This window comes from Bombina bombina, chromosome 4, assembly GCF_027579735.1.
Source record: "Bombina bombina isolate aBomBom1 chromosome 4, aBomBom1.pri, whole genome shotgun sequence".
NCBI lineage: Eukaryota > Metazoa > Chordata > Amphibia > Anura > Bombinatoridae > Bombina > Bombina bombina.
This window is the reverse complement of record NC_069502.1, coordinates 573,982,333-574,006,830: the sequence shown is the minus strand read 5'-3', so window position 1 is coordinate 574,006,830 and position 24,498 is coordinate 573,982,333.

Here is a 24,498-nt window from a genome sequence, read left to right as displayed (position 1 = left end):
AGCAGTCCAATAAGTCCCCAAATACAGGGAGAATATGTTAGAGAATTCAGGAGACAAGGCCACGTTTGGTATACCAGAAATAGCAGTTTGGGCTTTCATAAAAAAAAGGGAAAACCAAGAGAGACAGGAGCTCAGCCGAATTCAGGAACCAGAGGAGGAAAAAAATTCAGAGGTACTAACAGACTGGTAGAACCACAATGTCAGGGCAGGAAGGGGTCTGTGAGGCTGCCTTTTATAGCAGTGATGACCAGGTAACTGCCTGCAGCTGGCAGGCAGGTGGAACTAAAGAGCACAAGGAGTGCACGCAACAAGTCTCCCAAAGCATCAGCACAAGCAAAAGCCCTCTGTTGGCACAGAGACAGGACAAGAGGAGTCCCAGGTTCAATCCCAAGCAGGGCTGTAACACCTCTTTTCTTTTTCACCATTATACACAGACTGATATTAGCATGTCGAAAAAATCTATTAAGTTGCAGGGGGACAAGTTCTCAAAGCCTGTCCACCTGCTGAAGAGTCCTGCTGTTTAATCATGCCCCTTCTTTTGGGCAAACAATTGAGTGTTAATCACCCAGAAAAAAAACAATGTTGAGGTGATTTATCTCTGCTATCTAGGATAAGAAGTAAAGATTGCTTCTTAAATGTGTGATTGCAGACTTACTCTTGCAAGCCTGAACTGCAATTTCATAGAAGCTATGAATACATTGCGTTAAATTTAAAACACATCAAATTATCTTGCAGTGGAGTACTGGCATGTTTTGGTCAGTATAACTCACACTTATTTGGAGTGAGTAATATTAGTCCCCTGGCCAAAATAAATGCAACACTCTGCACTATATGATAATGCAATGCATCTATAAACTAATAAACATTAGCTATGCACGGATAAAATGTATGCTGCACTGTGTATTGGTGTTTAGGGTTCAATAAAAAAACTGAACAAGATGCCCTGTATAATAATGATGGGTACCTATACACTTATGGTGAACACGCTGTGCTGCATAATAATATTGAACAGTTATAAACAAAAAATGAACAAAATGCAATTTATAATTATGACAAGTATCTATACATTAAAATAGTTCAGTGCTCAATAACAACTATGGCTATCTATACACTTTAATGTTTAGGTATGCATGTAGAGTAGACTAATAATAGACATGTGGTACTGCACAGTTATGGCTATACTCTAAGGCAGAGCTTTCCAAACTTTTCATGTTGGTGACACACTTTTTAGACCTACATCATTTCGCGACACAGTAATTCAGTTGTACTAGCAAAAAGGAGGTTAAACTAACTTGTTTTAAGAGATACGGACACATACATAAATTATATAATAATGAAATTTGCAAGTAACAGTATGTAAGTATGTGCAAGAATGAAAAAAAAGCTTAACAACACCAATAGCTACTTACTATTTTAATGGGATGTATGAGGTTGATGGGATGAACACAATTTCTGAATATTTGGTGGAATTTTAGATAAAGACACTCGCATTTCATCATCAAGCATTTTTATGCTTCCACTTCCTATATATATATATTAAGAGCAGGAGCAGCAATGCACTACTGGGAGCTAGTTGCAAAAAAACCCCACTGACTTCTGACTTCAGCTCAGCGTTTAAGCTGCCGCCCTCAGAGCTCGGTGAGTCTGATTGACTACTGCCCACGCTGCAAACACACTGCTGTCCCACTCACTGACTACACATGCAGTCACGAGTTGATTAAGCAGAGTACACGTGCAGTCAGGAGCCAATGTGCCGCAAAAGCCGCCAATGGGAATAGTTTCAGTTTCCACTGAGCTGCGCCAATTGGTTAAGATGATCTGTGACCCACAAGGTATCAATCATGTGTCAACCATGTGATATGCGTAGCAGGCAGGCGGAAAGTCAGAAACCAAAAAAATAAATACATTTAAAAAAATTAGTGCTGAAGCAGGGACACACCTACACACTGCTGCCGACACACTAGTGTGTCCCGACACACAGTTTGGAAAGCACTGCTCTAAGGCATTGTGCAGAAGTGCAGTGGTATATTGCAGTATCAGAGCTCCTATATGTTCCAATCAGCCGAAGTAATACCCATTAGGCTGCGGGTGGATGTAACTCCCACTGCTGTAATGGCTCAACCAACTTTTTTAAGGGTTGCAAAAATTTTGCAGTGAGCTCAGGAGATGTTCAATGAGATACTTCAATCAGATACTTTCAGCTGTTGTGGCTGACTTTAACTCTCTGCCTCATTATGTTTCATGGGAGATGGGAGTACACCTCCCATTCTAGTAATTATGCTACCACAAATGGGCTATTATGATGCCTAAGTTAGTCATCAAAAAATAAATATACATATTAAAAAAAAGACTGCAGGGAGGACCTAAGGCAGTCGCCTAGTCTGTAGCACCGGCCTGCATACATATTTTCACCTATAAACACATAAATACATATGTATACAGAATTCATAAAAACAAATACAAATCATAGTCCCTATTCAGACCATAAGGATGTACTGTATTTAATTTCTTAATCCACCAGACCTCTTTTTGTTTTAGTTTAAGTTCTCTGTCACCCCCTCTACTATGTATAGGAATATGGTCGATTACTTGGAAGCGCAACTGACTAACTGTGTGTCCCATTTCGGTAAAATGTGCAAATACTGGTAAAGACATATCTTTAGATTTTATTGATGCCTTGTGCTGACTAAACCTATCCCTGGCGGCCTGAGTGGTCTCTCCTATGTAGCAGAGGCCACATGGGCATTTAAGTAGATAGATTACATAATTGGTTTGACAAGTGTATAGACCATTGATAGTGTACTGTTTGCGCTTATCATTCTTGCCAAAAATTTACCTCAAATAACTGAATTACAGTGAGCACAGTGGAGACATGGATAACATCCTTTATTAGGAGTGGTCAAGTAGTTAATTTCAGGCAATTTTATTGTCCCCACATCCGCTCTAACTAGATTATCCCTTAAGTTTCTCACCCGTCTATATGATGGCATAGGTGGTAATTTAAAAGACTCAACTTCTGGGTTAAATTTTGATAATAAATGCCAGTGTTTCCTCACTGCTTTGAAAATGTGTTGACTTCTCTGGCTATATTCCATAGTAAGCACTAATCTGTTTTTTGGTTGGGAGTGAATAGTGCGCTGGAACTGTCAAATCCCAAACTCCCTATAAATATAAGCTCCTTCCAGCTTATATATATGTAAATACTTTGAGAAATTTGTGTGGATATAGGGGCGTGGTGCACTTAAGGGATATGGTTTAGATTTATAGGTTACAGAATTTTCCAATATATTACTCAACAATACAAATGTTTATTTTTTCAAAATATGAATGATGTATAAAAGTGCAAAGAAAAAGATATGAGACTTAATTATGTGAATATAACCGTGTATAAAGGAAAAAAATTTTTTTAGAAACTTTTCATAGGTAGTACTTTTTCAAATAGATTGTGCTGCTATTAATAGGTGTATTAGAAAAAAGATTAGAAAGAAGTGCCTAGTTTTTTATGATTTGAGTGACGGCGTGTTGCCTATTGAAGAACCTAAGTAATTCAGAAGAGATGTGTCTCTAATCCATAACAGTGCGCAATTCTGTAGTTTTTCTATGTGAAGGATTTTTAGTGAAAATTTTGTGTCGTTGATGATGTAGATTTTTTATAGTGTACAGTCAAATAGAGAATTATTTTGGAAATTAATATTTATGTAGATGCTATATAGCTAAATACATGAAATGATATATATACGCTTATAAAAAACAATATAAACAATAATAACTGTCTTGAGATAGCGAGATGGAATAAACTTAAAATTTATTAAAAATGTGTTACTAAAAACAAATTCCTCATGCTTGGTAATTACCACTTTTTGGGACGTCTCCCAGATTTATGTATTCAGATAAACAAATGGACTTATAGTGACCCTATGACTTTAGAACTAATATACCAAACTAAAAAATAAACACAAGTTAAAATTGGCAGAAAGTCCGTTCTAGGATCCCAAAAGAAAGATAGCTCCAAATGTCTATATGGCTTGGAATAGCTCCTATTTTTATATACGGTTTGATAAAGTCAAAGCAGTTGGAGTAATAGTTTTACTGCTTATAATTTGCTTAGTACCGCTCTTAGTGCTATGCACGCGGTAAAAGAGGTAAAGGCGTAACTGTATATTTGTTGAGAGCAATGTTACATACACTTTTGCTTGGTGCTTTTTCAATATATAAAAGCAGTTGTGGTTTGGAACAGTTTAAAAGTTCATATGCCGCTCTTGGTGCTATGCACGCGGTAAAACAAATTTCTTATTATGAACTCCAGAAAGATAAAAGTTATTGTACATTCACCTTTTCCATTCAAAATATCCCAGTTTGTATCAGGTAAGTTTTACTTACAGTTTTTTCTGTTATGTTAGACAGCACTATTGTGGTCGCTTACTGTTTCTCTGAGATGTTCTCTCACTCCGTTGTTTGTCTTCGGCGTCTGACGTCACACTCCTCCGTGGGAGGTCGTCTTGTAATGGCAGTTAGATCGCTGTTCCGTATACCGGCACTTTGTATTCCTTAGTGAGAAAAACAACTGCTCTTAGTGCTTATGCACGCAGTTGATTTGTGGAGATCCTTAGCAATTCCCCAAATAGTTGATGGGATAGAAATGTAGAAAATTTATTAACCCGGGTTAAATTTATTAATCTGTATATTCAGATATATAATGAATGTAAGTTCATAGATAAAGTAAGTCACACAGCTCGATGCGTTTCGCTCTTTTCAGAGCTTTATCAAGATGCTGGTGACTAGTAGTTTCTCTCTTTTTAAATATCCTGCTTGATCCTTATTGGTTATTTCTTGATTATGTGTAAAGGTGGATTTTCTGATCTCTTCATAGTTTCTCCGTTAATATTCATGGAGTTTCCTCTTATAGAAATAGTTTAGCTTGGTTGTTTTATAATTTTTTAATATACTTAACACATAGTCTTGATCCACATTAGTTGTAAAAAACAGAAATGAAATCTTTTTATTTTTTCTGATTTAAATTATCTTTTTTTGTAGGCTTTATTTCTTTAAGGTGGTATTAATCTGTATCACTGTATAGTACTTACAAATGTGTCAATGCTTAGTGGTTACATATGTATCAATGTATTGTTCTTATGGTTTTTCTATTAGAGGGCACATATTTTTATTTTTATTAGCGCATTATTTATATATCTTATCCTAAAAATCCTTACAGTATACTTGTTGATTCTCATTGTCTATTTGAGAAAACTTATGGAGCTGAATCCGCTTGTATATATTTAGTTACTAGATAAAGTTAGAGCGATTTCTCTTGCTTGTGGTAAGTAATTATATTCTTAGTTTCATTAGTTATTTTTTATTCCCATAATCATGAGACTACTATATCTTGATGTCAGTGTAATACATCCCGTTATTGATGCCTTGCTCTATATACTAACCCATAGTGATGGACAAAAAGGTTTTTTTCATTATATGTTTCATCCTATGATATGTATATGAATTTTTTTAGTATATTCATAACTCAAATAGAAACGGGGACAGATCCAATTCAGAATTTAAACCCAGTGGGGAAAGAGAATTGTATTGATATATTAACTCAGCTTCCTTTATCAACAACTTTTTTTCCATATTCCCTCCTCTCCAGTGTCTTTGTACTTTTTTTATTCCCCAATATGTGAGATCTTTATTTTTCCCTTTATGTACATTCTTAAAGTGTTTGTAAAGATAGGTGTTATCCGTTCCATTTTTTATATTGTTCAGATGTTCCCTAATTCGATCTTTTAACATTCTTTTGGTTTCCCCAAAATAAAATAAATTACACAAACATTTTAGGATATATATTACATTCTTTGTTGTGCATCGTATAATATCTTTTATTTGAAAGATTTCTTCTGAATTATTTATTTTTAAATTAGTTTTTTTTTTGCTGTGATTGCAGGCCTTACAGGAGTAGCAAGGGAAGAAACCCCTTATATTTTTACCCATTAGAACCTTTTGTATTTTTTGGCCTGTCCTTGGTTGTTTAAGGTCACTGGGGGCCAGAATAGATTTCAAATTACTCGCTTTTTTGAAGATAAATTTTGGGTTTTCTGAAATTTTATCTCCTAATATTTCATCTTCCCTTATTATATGCCAATATTTTTTAATGATTTTTTTGATGATGTTATGGTCTGCATGGTACTCTGTTATGAATGGTATTTCAATTATTTCTGTATTTTTGGGTAATTTTTCTTTGTATGTGAGTAGACTATCTCTATTCGTGTTTTTAGCTTTATTCAGTGCCTTTTTTGTAATTTCAGATTTATATCCTCTAGCTAGAAATTTATGTTCCAACTTTTCTGCCTGTTCTTCGAAGTCAAAAGGCCTTGAACAATTTTTTTTTATGAGGAGAAATTGTCCTAATGGGATATTCTGTTTCCATAAGTCTAAATGGCAACTTTTTGAATGTACATAATTGTTTGCATCAGTTTTTTTAAAATGGGTTTTTGTCTCCAATTTGTTTTCTATAACCATTATTTCTAAGTCTAAAAATATTATTGTTTCCTTACTCCAATTTGAAGTGAATTTTAGACCCCAAGTGTTGTTGTTCATACTCTCTAACATATTTATTAGTCCTTCTTGAGTCCCTTCCCATATAATTAACAGGTCATCTATATATCTTCTATAGAGCACAAGGTTTGCGCCATAGTCATTTTTGCTGAAGAAATCATTTTCCCAAGAACCCATGAATAGGTTCGCATAACTTGGCGCAAACCTTGTGCCCATAGCTGTACCTTCTATCTGGAGGTAAAATTGTTTTTCAAAAGCAAAATAGTTGTTTTCCAGTATATATCTCATACTTTTTATAATGAAATTTCTGTGTTGATCTGTCATGGATACATCTGTTTTAAGGAAAGATTCTGCTGCTGATAAGCCTTTAGAATGATTAATGGTGGTGTACAGTGAGGTGACATCTGCTGTGGCTAGGATCATATTGTCATTCCATTTTATAGACTCTAGAGTGTTTAGTACTTGTGTTGAGTCTCTGAGGTATGATTTTAGAGTTTTTACATGAATTTGTAGAAAGTTGTCTACATATTTTGATAGATTGGCAGATGGGGAGTCTATCCCAGAAATAATGGGTCTGCCGGGGGGGTTGACAATGCTTATTAACATTATTACATCTTTCCAAACCACAACTGCTTTTATATATTGAAAAAGCACCAAGCAAAAGTGTATGTAACATTGCTCTCAACAAATATACAGTTACGCCTTTACCTCTTTTACCGCGTGCATAGCACTAAGAGCGGTACTAAGCAAATTATAAGCATTAAAACTATTACTCCAACTGCTTTGACTTTATCAAACCGTATATAAAAATAGGAGCTATTCCAAGCCATATAGACATTTGGAGCTATCTTTCTTTTGGGATCCTAGAACGGACTTTCTGCCAATTTTAACTTGTGTTTATTTTTTAGTTAGGTATATTAGTTCTAAAGTCATAGGGTCACTATAAGTCCATTTGTTTATCTGAATACATAAATCTGGGAGACGTCCCAAAAAGTGGTAATTACCAAGCATGAGGAATTTGTTTTTAGTAACACATTTTTAATAAATTTTAAGTTTATTCCATCTCGCTATCTCAAGACAGTTATTATTGTTTATATTGTTTTTTATAAGTGTATATATATCATTTCATGTATTTAGCTATATAGCATCTACATAAATATTAATTTCCAAAATAATTCTCTATTTGACTGTACACTATAAAAAATCTACATCATCAACGACACAAAATTTTCACTAAAAATCCTTCACATAGAAAAACTACAGAATTGCGCACTCTTATGGATTAGAGACACATCTCTTCTGAATTACTTAGGTTCTTCAATAGGCAACACGCCGTCACTCAAATCATAAAAAACTAGGCACTTCTTTCTAATCTTTTTTCTAATACACCTATAATAGCAGCACAATCTATTTGAAAAAGTACAACCTATGAAAAGTTTCTACAATTTTTTTTTTTCCTTTATACACGGTTATATTCACATAATTAAGTCTCGTATCTTTTTCTTTGCACTTTTATACATCGGTCATATTTGGACAAAATAAACATTTGTATTGTTGAGTAATATATTGGAAAATTCTGTAACCTATAAATCTAAACCATATCCCTTAAGTGCACCACGCCCCTATATCCACACAAATTTCTCAAAGTATTTACACTAATCTGTTTGCATCATTTTTGTTTTTGGGTTTAACTTTACTTTTGTCAAGATCTGTAATGTTTTTATTAATGATCTCCTGAGGATAACCTCTTTGGATAAACTTATTACCCATAGATTCTAGCCTATAAGGTAATCTATCTTGATCACTAACTATCCTCTTGGTGCGTAGTAACTGGCTTCTTGGGATAGAATTGAACACTGTCTCAGGATGGAAGCTTTCATACCTCAAAAGGGTATTTCTATTCGTAGGTTTAGTAAAGAGATCAGTGTTCAATTTATCATCTTGTATGTATACAGTAGTGTCAAGAAAATTAATTGCATGTGATGAATATGTCAATGTAAATTTGATGTTTGTCATTGAAGCATTGATATCCTCCACAAACTGTATCAAGGACTCCAATGAGCCTCCCCATATGCCAAAAATATTGTCTATATACCTTAACCAAAGCTTACAAAAGTGATTGAATGACTTATTAGTATAGACAAATTTATTCTAAAAGCCACTCATAAACAAATTGGCATATGAGGGGGCTACATGGGAGCCCATGGCTGTACCTCTTTTCTGCATATAGTATGTGTCTTGAAACAAAAAATAATTGCAGTATAAAACAAGTCTTAACAGATCATCAATGAAATCTATCTGTGTTAGATCATACAATTTGCTGTTGTTCAAAAAACTTTTTATAGTATCAAGGCCTGCCTCGTGAGGGATAGATGTATATAAATTAACCACATCTAAAGAAAAGATAAACCAATTTTCTTCCATTTTAGCCTTTTCTAGTTTTGCCAGGAAATCATTAGTGTCTTTTATAAAAGACCTCTGTTCTTTAACCATTGGAAATAGAATTCTATCTAGAAATATTAACACATTTGAAAAAACAGACTCTGTACATGCCACGATGGGCCGCCCTGGTGGGGATGACATGTTCTTGTGAACTTTGGGCAAAGTATAGAAAATTGGTGTTATGGGATGTTTTTTATAAAGAAAATCAAATACCTGTTTAGTTATAGTATTACATTGAAATGCCCTATCAAGAATTATTTTTAACTCTTTTTGTATTTCCACAAGAGGATTATGATCTAATACTTCATAAACCCCTCCATCAGAGAGTTGATGTAAAATTTCCTGAATATAGTATTTAGTGTCTAATATTACAACGGCTCCGCCCTTATCGGCGTTCTTTTTTGTAATATCCTTGTTGTTTTTTAAAGACAACATAGCTTTATATTCTTCTCTTGTTAAGTTCTAATTTTTCATTTCTGTATTTAAATTAAATTTTTTCATCAAATTGCTAATATCCTGTTGCACAAACTTGATAAAAGTTTCCACATCAGAGTTACTGGTAGGAGGTATAAATGGAGACTTTTTATACAAATTAAGACTTTTCAAATTAAGAGGATTTGTTTGCATAACACCTTCATTTATTGTGCTTTCAACACCCACATTACTTATATTGCTACCACCATACATAGCTTATCCTTATGGTCTGAATAGGGACTATGATTTGTATTTGTTTTTATGAATTCTGATATTGAATTAGGGTGGCATTCAGCATGGCACCACTAGAGGCCACTAACAGAAAAAGTAAATACTTGTATTTTCATACCTGGATAGGTATGGGTTAATTCAATTAATAATGTGAGCTGAAATCTGATTGGTTCAATCACCCTTTTTAAATGTGTGTTTTACTGTGTTTTAACTATGCATGATTAAGGACCATGTAGGTCCGAAACGTCGCTGTTTTGATGGTTGTGATATCACCAATAAAGAAATATTTCACCTTTAAGAATATTGATGCAGTGGTGCTGTCACTTTCTACATATGGACTGTATCTGTTTGGGTTTTTGCTGATAGACCATTGTAACGAGCACACAGCCAGGTAAAAAAGCTCAATAGTGCTGGACTCTATTTGTTTATTTTGTATGTATATATATATATATATATATATATGTATGCACAGTACATTAAAGACCTTTTCAATCAAACATTATGCCATATACCATATCCTTTTTAACTATTTTAAAATCTTTTTTTAAAATTAATATATTTATTTTATTAAAAATTATATATATATATGTTTAATACTTTATTTTAATGTGTTTTATATGTGTTTTGTGAAACTTTTTTTAGCACTAATAGTTTACTGAAGTTGCGCTAAATATTCTAGCAGTTTTGGCTTTCTATAGAGTGAAGTCTGCTGCGCTAACCCTTCTCTGGTTAACGCACTTTAACATGGACTTCTAATATCAAGTTGCAAATGTTAGCACGGTCAAGAGATTTTGTTTATTGCATCCCACACTATCATTAGTGCTCCACTTGTTATCTGGCTCTCTACATGCGTTTTTATTATTTTTCTGAACATTTGCATCAGCTATTTGTGCAATAACTTTTTTTTTTGGCTTGTAACATCAAAGTTAAAAATAAGTACAGATGAGAAGGTTTTTCTTTTATTAAACTCCTTTCTATAGATACATTATTTTCTTTTTTTTCTATTATAATGATTACCCCTTTAAAATATAATTACACGATATTTGCAGACAGTACTGATTTTTTGTAATAATAATTGTGTGTGTTCTTTATACATTTGAAAAGCTAACTGACATTAAATGTGTGGCAATCATACATTATTAGCAATAATTAGTATTCATTCCTTCTTGGAACTAACGTCATCTGCACTGTTATCTTTTCTGACACAGTTGTATTGCTGTATGTAATTTAAGACTGTCCATGTGACAAAATGTTAAAAAATATCTTTACTACAATAAGAAAACAGAATTTTAACTTGCATACTTGTCTAATAGAAGCATAAAGTGCTGACAAGCAGAACAAACACTGAGAAATGTAGTGTCAAGACCTTGAGGAAATGAAGTTTCATAACTTCACTTGAATTGATTGATGGGTAATGATGACATTTTGAAGCTTAAGGACCTATTACAAAGTCCAGAAGGCATTCAGGGATATTGCAGTTCTACTTCAATGCATAGAATGTCTTACTATTTAGTGTATGAATATAATCTTTAGTTTATCAAGTTTTAATAATGTTACATTTGTATCTAAAGGTTTAAAAAAACAAGGTTTAATTTTTCTGTTTGTAATAATTGAGATGTAAGAAAATGTTTACACCTTAAAACTTTAATGGTATACGTAAAACTATGTGCTTGCTATGTTAATGATATGTGAATGTTAATGCATGATGTCTATTTAGCTTCAAGGATGTTACATTTACATCATTAGTTGGGCTTTTCCCACAGGCCTGTACCATGATTAAACAGGAAAAAAAGCCTTTGATTTAATTAGGATATAAGGGCTTTACATCCTTGAAAAAGATTTACTCTAATTACAAGTTGTATTCATTGAAAAAAAAGGTGTATAAATTAAATATGCTTGTATAGGAGAAAAACAGAAAAAAGGAGAAACAGAGACATCTCATAATCTCATTTGCCTTTTGTGAAATTGGGCCTCGCACCAAACAACAGGCTTATGAAGTATGCTGAGTTTATTGTAGGTTTGAAAAGTAGGTCAAAGTCACAATGCATTTAAGGAGCTGTGCAAGGTAGAGAGTTTAGCTTATTCTGGCAGTTGAGGGTTAAAACAGCAGGACTATTACCTGAACTTTTAACCTGATAACTGCTGTATACATTGGTCCAGATGATCTGGGAATTGTTAGTTCTAAAAAGGGTAGAATAGTTGATTGTGGTAATTTGTTTAAATTTAGCAGTAAATGTAAAAAAATGGGAAAGGTTTTAAAGCAAGGAATATATAAACGTTAATATTAATCTTCAGCTGTGCAATTTGATTCCTCCATTTTTAAGAGAAATATGATAAAAAGGTAGTTTAACCCCTTTGCTAAAAAGAATTTTAATTTAAAAATACTCACAATACTGGATTTTTTTAGCATTTTGCTATTACTCCCTTTAAACAGAAATAGAGTATTTGTCATAAGACAAATGGTTGTAAAAGCTTCTCTGAGATCCCCTTTGTTCAGAAATAGCAGACATGCATCACTTTGACTTTTTTTTTTTGCAATTAGAAGGCCACTGATTGCAGCTGGGCATCACACTTGAAATTCCTGGCAGTGAAGGGGTTAATCAGTTAGCTTGTAAGGTTCATATTTGCTGTTATGTAGAGATTATGGGCGAGATTACATATATATGGCGCAGGCTTCAGTGCAAGCGCTGCAACCCGCACCGCCCGTAATTTCACCTTGCACATCGGGATATTACATATAGGGTGCCGGCAGTTAATAAAGTGCCGTAAGTCGGATAAACTAGCGATGTCCAGAAATGAGCGTAAATACAAATTTCTGGAGGTGCTAGTGACTTAGGTAACTTTAGAAACTGCCGGCCCCTAAGAAAAATAAAAAAAAATATCAAATCTCCCGTAAACGTCTAACCCACCTCCCAAAAATAAACCTGACACGTAAAACCCCTATATCCCCCATCAAACCCACATCGGAACTAATAAAAGTATTAACTCCCAAAACCAACAACCCCCCACAAGGCAATATGCCTAATTAAATTATTAACCCCTATATCCGCCATCAAACCCACATCGCAAGTAATAATTAAACTATTAACCCCTATATCCACCATCAAACCCACATTGCAGGTAATAATTAAACTATTAGCCCCTATATCCGCCAACCCCAACATTGCAAACTACTTAATGTATTAACCCCTAATCTGCCATTAACCCACATTGCAAAGTCCCTATTAAAACTATTAGCCCCTAAACCGCCATTAACCCACATCGCAAAGTCCCTATTAAAACTATTAACCCCTAAACCACCACCCCCACAATGCAGATAAATAATTAAATTACTAAGCCCCCTAATGTAACACCCCCTTAGCCTAACACCCCCTAACCTAACACCTCCTAAATTAACCCAAATTATCTAAATTAAAACATACTAAAGTAATTAATTATTAAAATAAGAAAAACTAAGTTTAAATTAAGCTAACATTACGTAAAATTAAAAAAATCTAATACAGAAAACAATAAATTATCAAAAATTAAAAAATTAAACCTAATCTCTATCGCCTAGATTTAGAGTTTTGCGGCAAAAGGGGTGCGTTAGCTACGCGTCTTTTTTTCTAGCACTGATTCTAAACAATGCTGGTATTTAGAGTTCTCTGAAGGGCTGCATTAGGCTCCAAAAAGGGAGAGTGAAGCCATATTTACCGCCACTTCAATCCTCAATACCAGCGTTGCTTACGGTAGCGGCTAGCTGGAAAAACGTGCTCGTGCACGATTCCCCCATAGGAAACAATGGGGCAGTTTGGGCTGTAAAAAACCTAACACCTGCAAAAAAGTAGCGTTAAGCTCCTAACGCAGCCCCATTGTTTCCTATGGGGAAACAGTTTCTAAGTCTGCACCTAACACCCTAACATGAACCCCGAGTCTAAACACCCCTAATCTTACACTTATTAACCCCTAATCTGCCGCCCCCGCTATCGCTGACACCGGCATTACACAATTAACCCCTAATCTGCTGCTCCGGACACCGCCGCAACATACATTATACCTATGTACCCTTAATCTGCTGCCCCTAACATCGCCGACACCTATATTATATTTATTAATCCCTAATCTGCCCCCCCAACGTTGCCTCTACCTTACCTACACTTATTAACCCCTAATCTGCTGACTGGACCTCGCCTCTACTCTAATAAGGTTATTAACCCCTAAACCGCCGCACTCCCGCCTCGCAAACCCTATAATGAATAGTATTAACCCCTAATCTACCCTCCCTAACATCGCCGCCACCTAACTTCAAGTATTCAAGGCAACTTTGTATTTATTTTAACTAGGTACAATAGCTATTAAATAGTTATTTACTATTTTTAATAGCTACCTAGTTAAAATAATTACAAAATTACCTGTAAAATAAATCCTAACCTAAGTTACAATTAAACACTACACTATAATTAAATAAATTAAATAAATTACCTACAATTAAATAAACTAAACTAAATTACAAAAAAATAAACACTAAATTACAAAAAATAATAAAAGATTACAAGAATTTTAAGCTAATTACACCTACTCTAAGCCCCCTAATAAAATAACAAAGCCCCCCAAAATAAAAAAAAATCCCTACCCTAATCTAAATTACAACAGCTCTATTACCAGCCCTTAAAAGGGCTTTTTGCGGGGCATGCCCCAAAGTAATCAGCTCTTTTGCCTGTAAAAAACCCCACAATACCACCACCCAACATTACAACCCACCACCCACATACCCCTACCTAACCCAAACCCCCCTTAAATAAACCTAACACTACCCTCCTGAAGATCTCCCTACCTTGAGTCATCTTCACCCAACCGGGCCAAAGTCTTCATCCGATGGGGCAGAAGAGGACATCCAGACTGGCAGAAGTTTACATCCTATCCGGGCAGAAGAGGACATCTGGACCGGCAGACATCTTCATCCAAGCGGCATCTTCTATCTTCATCCATCCGACGAGGAGCGGCTCCATCTTCAAGACCTCCAGCGCAGAACATCCTCCTTCCCCGATGACTACCCGACGAATTAAGGTTCCTTTAAGTGACGTCATCCAAGATGGCATCCCTCGAATTCCGATTGCCTGATAGGATTCTATCAGCCAATCAGAATTAAGGTAGGAAAAATCTGATTGGCTGATTGAATCAGCCAATCAGATTCAAGTTCAATCCGATTGGCTGATCCAATCAGCCAATCAGATTGAGCTCGCATTCTATTGGCTGTTCCTTGAAGACGACTCAAGGTAGGGAGATCTTCAGAGGGGTAGTGTTAGGCAAAAAGCCTTTTTTAGGGCTGGTAATAGAGCTGTTAACTTTTGTAATTTAGATTAGGGTAGGGAATTTCTTTTATTTTGGGGGGCTTTGTTATTTTATTAGGGGGCTTAGAGTAGGTGTAATTAGCTTAAAATTCTTGTAATCTTTTTTTATTTTTTGTAATTTAGTGGGGTTTTTTGTAATTTAGTTTAGTTTATTTAATTGTAGGTAATTTATTTAATTATAGTGTAGTGTTAGGTTTAATTGTAACTTAGGTTAGGATTTATTTTACAGGTAATTTTGTAATTATTTTAACTAGTTAGCTATTAAATAGTAAATAACTATTTAATAGCTATTGTACCTAGTTAAAATAAATACAAAGTTGCCTGTAAAATAAATATAAATCCTAAAATAGCTACAATATAATTATTTGTTATCTTGTAGCTATATTAGGGTTTATTTTACAGGTAAGTATTTAGTTTTAAATAGGAATACTTTAGTTAATAAGATTTAATTTATTTCGTTAGATTAAAATTATTTTTAATTTAGGGGGGTGTTAGGGTTAGGGTTAGACTTTAGCTTTTGGGGTTAATACATTTATTATAGTAGCGGCGAGGTCCGGTCGGCAGATTAGGGGTTAATACTTGAAGTTAGGTGGCAGCAATGTTAGGGAGGGCAGATTAGGGGTTAATACTATTTATTATAGGGTTTGCGAGGCGGGAGTGTGGCGGTTTAGGGGTTAATAACTTTATCAGAGTATCGGCGAGGTCCGGTCGGCAGATTAGGGGTTAATAAGTGTAGGTAATGTAGTGGCGACATTGGGGGGGCAGATTAGGGGTTAATAAATATAATATAGGTGTCGGCGATGTTAGGGGCAGCAGATTAGGGGTTCATAGGGATAATGTAGGTGGCGGGGGGGTGCGGTCAGCAGATTAGGGGTTAAAAAAATTTATTATAGTGGCGGCGATGTGGGGGGACCTCGGTTTAGGGGTACATAGGTAGTTTATGGGTATTAGTGTACTTTAGAGCACTGTAGTTAAGAGCTTTATAAACCGGCATTTGCCCAGAAAGCTCTTAACTACAGCCTTTTCATGGGCGGTAGGAGTTTTGTCGGTAGAGTTGTAATGCTCACTTCAGCCAAGACTCTAAATACCGGCATTAGGAAGATCCCATTGAAAAGATAGGATACGCAATTGGCGTAAGGGGATCTGCGCTATGGAAAAGTCGCGGCTTGAAAGTGAGCGTTAGACCTTTACCTACACGACTCTAAATACCAGCGGGCGGCCAAAAGCAGTGTTAGGAGCCCTTAACACTGCTTTTGATGGCTACCGCAGAACTCTAAATCTAGGAGTATGAAAATAAAAAACAAAACAAAATAAAAACATGTAATGTAATGCTAAACTGCCAATAGCCCTTTAAAGGGCATTTTGCCATTTTGCAGGGTATTGCCCTAAGTTAAACAGCTCTTTTACATTAAAAAATAAACAAAGTCCCCCCTAACAGTAAAACCTCCCACCCACCAAACCCCCAAAATAAAAAAAAATAGCACTAATAATCCTAATCTGCTCATTTCCCTGAAAAGGGCACTTGTATGGACATTGCCCTTAAAAGGGCATTTAGCTCTTTTGCTAGCTCTTTTAAGAATTGCTCATCAATAATCTAAATACTCACGGTTCCTGAAGTCCGGCAGAGAAGGTCCTGTTCCAGACGGGGAAGTCTTCTTTCATGCGGCGACCTCTTCTTTCTTCTTCCAGGAACAAGTGGGCATGGAGTGGAGGGCGGAGCTGAAGACCGATGACCGCAGAGCTGAATACCGGTGACCCTGGAACTGAAGACCGACGATCCTGGAACTAAAGACCAACGACTCTGGAACTGAAGACCAGAGACCCTGTAACTGAAGAATGGTCACCGCGGAGCCATGGAGCGTGGAAGATCCTCTTCATACGATCTCTGCTGTACACTGAATAGTGAATCCAAGGTTTGCGATTAAAGATGGCGTCCCCTGAATTCCTATTGGCTGATTTGATTCTTTAAATTCAATTCAGCCAATAGGATGAGAGCTACTGAAATCCTATTGGCTGTACAAATTAGCCAATAGGATGAGAGCTACTGAAATTCTATTGACTGATTTGAATTTGAAGAATCATAAGCCCCCTGATCGGAACAGCCAATAGAATGCAAGCTCAATCTGATTGGCTGATTGGATCAGCCAATCGGATTGAACTTGATTCTGATTGGCTGATTCCATCAGCCAATCAGAATATTCCTACCTTAATTCCGATTGGCTGATAGAATCCTATCAGCCAATCGGAATTCGAGGGACGCCATCTTGGATGACGTCCCTTAAAGGAACCGTCATTCTTCAGTTGGACGTCGCCGGATGAAGATGGGTCCGCGGTGGAGGTCTTCAGGATGGAGCCGGTCCTCATCGGATGAAGATAGAAGATGCCGCTTGGAAGAAGATGGTTGCCGGTCCGGATCTACTCTTCTTCCCGGATAGGATAAAGACTTTGGAGCCTCTTCTGGACTTCTTCAGTGGATGTCTAGCCCCCGCTTGGGTTGGATGAAGATATCGGAGCCAGGACGGATCGGTGTGATACCCAGTGAGGTGAAGACAAGGTAGGATGATCTTCAGGGGCTTAGTGTTAGGTTTATTTAAGGGGGTTTGGGTTAGATTAGGGGTATGTGGGTGGTGGGTTGTAATGTTGGGGGGGGGTATTGTATGTTTTTTTTTACAGGCAAAAGAGCGGAACTTCTTGGGGCATGCCCCGCAAAGGGCCCTGTTCAGGGCTGGTAAGGTAAAAGAGATTTTAATTTTAGTAATTTAGAATAGGGTAGGGCATTTTTTATTTTGCGGGGCTTTGTTATTTTATTAGGGGGCTTAGAGTAGGTGTAATTAGTTTAAAATTGTTGTAAGATTTTCCTTATGTTTGTAAATATTTTTTTATTTTTTGTAACTTAGTTCTTTTTTATTTTTTGTACTTTAGTTAGTTTATTTCATTGTAGTTATTTGTAGATATTGTATTTAATTAATGTATTGATAGTGTAGTGTTAGGTTTAATTGTAGGTAATTGTAGATATTTTATTTAATTAATTTAATGATAGTGTAGTGTTAGGTTTAATTGTAACTTAGGTTAGGATTTATTTTACAGGTAATTTTGTTATTATTTTAACTAGGTAACTATTAAATAGTTCTTAACTATTTAATAGCTATTGTACCTGGTTAAAATAATTACAAAGTTACCTGTAAAATAAATATTAATCCTAAAATAGCTATAATATAATTATAATTTATAGTGTAGCTATATTAGGATTTATTTTACAGGTAAGTATTTAGCTTTAAATAGGAATAATTTATTTAATAAGAGATAATTAATTTCGTTAGATGTAAATTATATTTAATTTAGGGGGGTGTTAGTGTTAGGGTTAGACTTAGCTTTAGGGGTTAATACATTTATTAGAATAGCGATGAGCTCCAGTCGGCAGATTAGGGGTTAATAATTGACGTTAGGTGTCGGCGATGTTAGGGAGGGCAGATTATGGGTTAATACTATTTATTATAGGGTTAGTGAGGCGGATTAGGGGTTAATAACTTTATTATAGTAGCGCTCAGGTCTGCTCGGCAGATTAGGGGTTAATAAGTGTAGGCAGGTGGAGGCGACGTTGTGGGGGGCAGATTAGGGGTTAATAAATATAATATAGGGGTCGGCGATGTTAGGGCAGCAGATTAGGGGTACATAGGGATAATGTATGTTGCGGCGGTTTACGGAGCGGCAGATTAGGGGTTAATAATAATATGCAGGGGTCAGCGATAGCGGGGGCGGCAGATTAGGGGTTAATAAGTGTAAGGTTAGGGGTGTTTAGACTCGGGGTACATGTTAGAGTGTTAGCTGCAGACGTAGGAAGTGTTTCCGCATAGCAAACAATGGGGCTGCGTTAGGAGCTGAACGCGGCTTTTTTGCAGGTGTTAGGTTTTTTTTCAGCTCAAACAGCCCCATTGTTTCCTATGGGGGAATCATGCACGAGCACGTTTTTGAGGCTGGCCGCGTCCGTAAGCAACTCTGGTATCGAGAGTTGAAGCTGCGTTAAATATGCTCTACGCTCCTTTTTTGGAGCCTAACGCAGCCATTCTGTGGACTCTCAATACCAGAGTTATTTTTATGGTGCGGCCAGAAAAAAGCCGGCGTTAGCTACGCGGGTCCTTACCGACAAAACTCTAAATCTAGCCGTTAGTGTTATGGTGCGGTCGGGCCGGGCTGTGACTATACAGCTGGCCGATGCGCTGTGTAAAAAAAACAGACCCGCTCAGAAGAGAACAGAGAGCGGGTCTGAAAAACTGACATATTTTAAAAAAATTCAAAGGGAATAAAAGGGTTTATAACGATAACACTAAAATAATTGTTAAACAATACAGCTTGATGATAATGAATCGACACAATTTACACACTATACTAAATGAACAACACCCCAACCAGAGGGTAGCACCAATCCAATAAAGAAGGTGTTTGCTACCATAGTAACCATATAGGATCTATGTTCAAACTGTAGTGAGTGCGTAATTACAGCCAAACATATGCAAAAAATGTTCTGACAAAATTGCAATTTGCACATTAGAGCCAGAACATTGTATCAATGGCAAGTTACCCACAAGACTTCACACAATGCTAATAAGTGTATCAGTTCAGTTTCAAATTCAGCTCTTAGATATAGCTTATAGTGCTTATTAGTGTAAAGCACTCTTTTCCAAAACAGAAATTTTGTGGTAGAAAGTTATGAACACATCAGTCCGTTGATACGTTACTGTAAACTTGTATCATTAAGGGAGTCCTCCACTTCAGGAAATTTCAGCAACAAATTATCTGGCAAGGCATATCGCTCCTATTGACTGCACAAAAACGAACATCCATGTAAACTGGAGAGCCAGTTCTCAGCTTGAGATACTGACGTCACACGCCAATGGCCGTTTCACCCCCCACGTGACCAAACATCATAGGGGCTTCCTCAGGGCGTACATTACAGATCTCCATGTGTGGTCCTTTTAAACTCAGACCATGTCCCGGATTGGTGAAATACTTATTGTGTAATACTTAAAAAAGCAGCATCAAGAAGACATGCTAAACAACAATAATGCATTTATTTACACATTCAATTTAAAAACGACAAACTTTATTCTCAATACTTTAGAATATTATTCGGTACATCAATAACGGCCCAGTGAGAATCAGATAAACAGTGGGATCGATCTAAACATTTGACACCAAAAAACAGGCAAGTTACATATTGGTATGAACAAAATGCAGATACTTATGACTTATTTTTTTAGTATCACACTATAAGTATTTCACCAATCCAGAACATGGGCTGAGTTTAAAAGGACCACACATGGAGATCCGTAATGTACGCCCTGAGGAAGCCCCTATGACGTTTGGTCACGTGGGGGGTGAAACGGCCATTGGCGTGTGACGTCAGTATCTCAAGCTGAGAACCGGCTCTCCAGGTTACATGGACGTTCGTTTTTGTGCAGTCAAGAGGAGCGATATGCCTTGCCAGATAACTTGTTGCTGAAATTTCCGGAAGTGGAGGATTCCCTCAATGATACAAGTTTACAGTAACGTATCAACGGACTGATGTGTTCATAACTTTCTACCACAAAATTTCTGTTTTGGAAACGAGTGCTTTACACTAATAAGCACTATAAGCTATATCTAAGAGCTGAATTTGAAACTGAACTGATACACTTATTAGCATTGTGTGAAATCTTGTGGGAAACTTGCTATTGATACAATGTTCTGGCTCTAATGTGCAAATTGCAATTTTGTCACAACAATTTTTGCATTTGTTTGGCTGTAATTACGCACTCACTACAATTTGAACATAGATCCTATATGGTTACTATGGTAGCAAGTACCTTCTTTATTGGATTGGTGCTACCCTCTGGTTGGGGTGTTGTTCATTTAGTATAGTGTGTAAATTGTGTTGATTTATTATCGTCAAGCTGTATTGTTTAACAATGCTGTTAATTTAATCTCTGGCATAGATCCTCAGGTGGTTTATCTCATGTTAACAGATTTCCAATTACACATATTGGGTTATCCTCTGAGAGAGGTGTTGCCATTGATTTATTGCTACAACGCTTTTGCATGGATCCCCATTTTTACATCATGGTAGCAGATTCCTGTGGGAGTACAGGGCTACCCTCTGGCAGGGGTGTTGCAATTTAGCGTCTACTTGATGTTTGTTCATTGTAAACTGAGTGTGAGCTGGCCAGCTTTTTTACTTAAAGGGACATTAAACTTACATTTTTTCTTTCATGATTCAGATAGAGTATACCATTTAAAACAACTTTCTAATTCACTTCTATTATCTAATGTGCTTCATTCTCTTGATATTCTTTCCTGAAAAGCATATCTAGATATGCTCAGTAGCTTTTGATTGGTGGCTGCACATAGATGCCTCATGTGATTGGCTCACCAATGTGCATTGCTATTTCTTTATCAAAGGATATCTAAAGATTGCAGCAAATTAGATAATAGAAGTAAATTGGAATGTTGTTTAAAATTGTATTCTCTATCTGAATCATTAAAGAGAAAATTTGGGTTTAATGGCCCTTTAAGGATGTATGAATTTAATACACTACACAAAAGTTGTTTGTAATTTGTATGTGAACAATAAATACATTTTGCAATTATTATGGATGTGGTTTCGTTTAGGGGACCCAGCTGTTGAATCTTTTACACCTGAGTGGAAGCAACCAAAATAAATGATTTGTTTGCTTGAAATAAATTTGTGTGATTAAGTTATTTATTATATTGTAATAACTACAATTTTTGAGTGCTGAAATCCCTGGCTTTATTAAGAGGCTACGTAAGTGTACCTCTTTTTTCTCTTTCTGCGAGTCTATATATGTGTTTTTCAGGGTCTGCACCATACTAAAGTTTGATTAAAAATCATAATATATATATGACATTTAGCTCTGCTTCTTAGCAAAGGGATCAAACTAAAAAAGGATCAAATACATAAGGATATTTGAGTTATTTCAGAAAGGTGGTAGACCTGAACTGTGAATTAGTTTCACTACAGAAATTGAATAGTTAAAGGTTTGAGTTAATTTACATTCTTTTGTATTCTGGTTTTTAGTATTGCAATTAGATAACAATTAGATTGTTTGCATAGGTGAGCAATTAGGAGGGACCCCACCCTATCTTTCTGAGGGTATTTAAAGAGATCTGTTTAGCTCTGCTTCTTAGCAAAGGGATCAAACTAAAAAAGGATCAAATACATAAGGATATTTGAGTTATTTCAGAAAGGTGGTAGACCTGAACTGTGAATTAGTTTCACTACAGAAATTGAATAGTTAAAGGTTTGAGTTAATTTACATTCTTTTGTATTCTGGTTTTTAGTATTGCAATTAGATAACAATTAGATTGTTTGCATAGGTGAGCAATTAGGAGGGACCCCACCCTATCTTTCTGAGGGTATTTAAAGAGATCTGTTTAGCTCTGCTTCTTAGCAAAGGGATCAAACTAAAAAAGGATCAAATACATAAGGATATTTGAGTTATTTCAGAAAGGTGGTAGACCTGAACTGTGAATTAGTTTCACTACAGAAATTGAATAGTTAAAGGTTTGAGTTAATTTACATTCTTTTGTATTCTGGTTTTTAGTATTGCAATTAGATAACAATTAGATTGTTTGCATAGGTGAGCAATTAGGAGGGACCCCACCCTATCTTTCTGAGGGTATTTAAAGAGATCTGTTTAGCTCTGCTAAACATTTAGCTCTGCTTCTTAGCAAAGGGATCAAACTAAAAAAGGATCAAATACATAAGGATATTTGAGTTATTTCAGAAAGGTGGTAGACCTGAACTGTGAATTAGTTTCACTACAGAAATTGAATAGTTAAAGGTTTGAGTTAATTTACATTCTTTTGTATTCTGGTTTTTAGTATTGCAATTAGATAACAATTAGATTGTTTGCATAGGTGAGCAATTAGGAGGGACCCCACCCTATCTTTCTGAGGGTATTTAAAGAGATCTGTTTAGCTCTGCTAAACATTTAGCTCTGCTTCTTAGCAAAGGGATCAAACTAAAAAAGGATCAAATACATAAGGATATTTGAGTTATTTCAGAAAGGTGGTAGACCTGAACTGTGAATTAGTTTCACTACAGAAATTGAATAGTTAAAGGTTTGAGTTAATTTACATTCTTTTGTATTCTGGTTTTTAGTATTGCAATTAGATAACAATTAGATTGTTTGCATAGGTGAGCAATTAGGAGGGACCCCACCCTATCTTTCTGAGGGTATTTAAAGAGATCTGTTTAGCTCTGCTAAACATTTAGCTCTGCTTCTTAGCAAAGGGATCAAACTAAAAAAGGATCAAATACATAAGGATATTTGAGTTATTTCAGGAGTTATTCAGGGTTATTCAGGCTTATTCAGTAGTAAATAATACTTACATTTTTCTTATTGTTAAAGTGTTGCATAGTTTAAAATGTCTCAGATACAGTGCAATGGGTGTTTTGCACTTTTTAATCGTTCTACTTTTTGGGAGGAAATAGCTAAACTTCAAGCTAAGGTAAGTAACATACCTGTTACCTCTACAAAGCGGCCTCAGAAAGAAGCCCCTCTACCCCAGAGATCAGCAAGGAGAGGCAGATGGATCACTGTAGGCTCTGGAAGAATTAGAACAGTAGACCAGAAGCATTGCCCACAACCTCTGCCATTGCAAAACTCCTATGCTGCTCTTGCCGAATACACTTGTGATGAGGAGATTGCTGTTTCTGAGCCCTCTGAAGCTGAAACAGGTAATTTAAATCTATTGGCACCTGATTCTCCAGGTAACATAACACAGGAAAGAACTGCAGATGTGTTTTTGAGGAAAAGACTGTTAGTGGGTGACTCTATTTTGAGGAATGTGTATTTAGGTGAAAGTAAAGGAGAAACAAGGGAGGTTGGATGTCTTCCAGGAGCTACTGCTCACAGGGATAAGAATCGTATTTTGAGAATTGTTAAGGCAGCAGGAAAGGGAAGTGAGTTAGATGTGATTGTTCATTTAGGAACAAATGATCTGGCTAGTAATCATGTTGCTGCTGTTCAGAAAGAGTTTTGTGACCTAGGTAATCATTTAGAGACTGTGGCGTCAACTCTATCATTTTCTGCTATTTTACCTGTGTATGACCAGGAAGCAGGAAAGATGGAGCGGATAACAACATTTAATTCTTGGTTAGATAAGTGGTGCAGGGAACGAGGATTTGGTTTTATTGGCCATTATAGCTCTGTTTGGAAAGATACTAGGTTATTTAGGAGAGGTGGCTTGCATTTGGATGCTAAAGGAACAGAGTATCTGGGAGAGGAGTTCAAATACTTTATTAGAAATCATTTAAACTAATAAAGGGGGGTAGCATTAATATATCCACCTGCCCCCCACAGCATGCCAAAACTGTTAGTCCAAGTAACAATTCTAGAAATTCTAGTAGAAAAATTCTTTGTGCCATGAGCACAAATGCTCGCAGTTTAGGAAATAAATTACCTGAACTCATTTC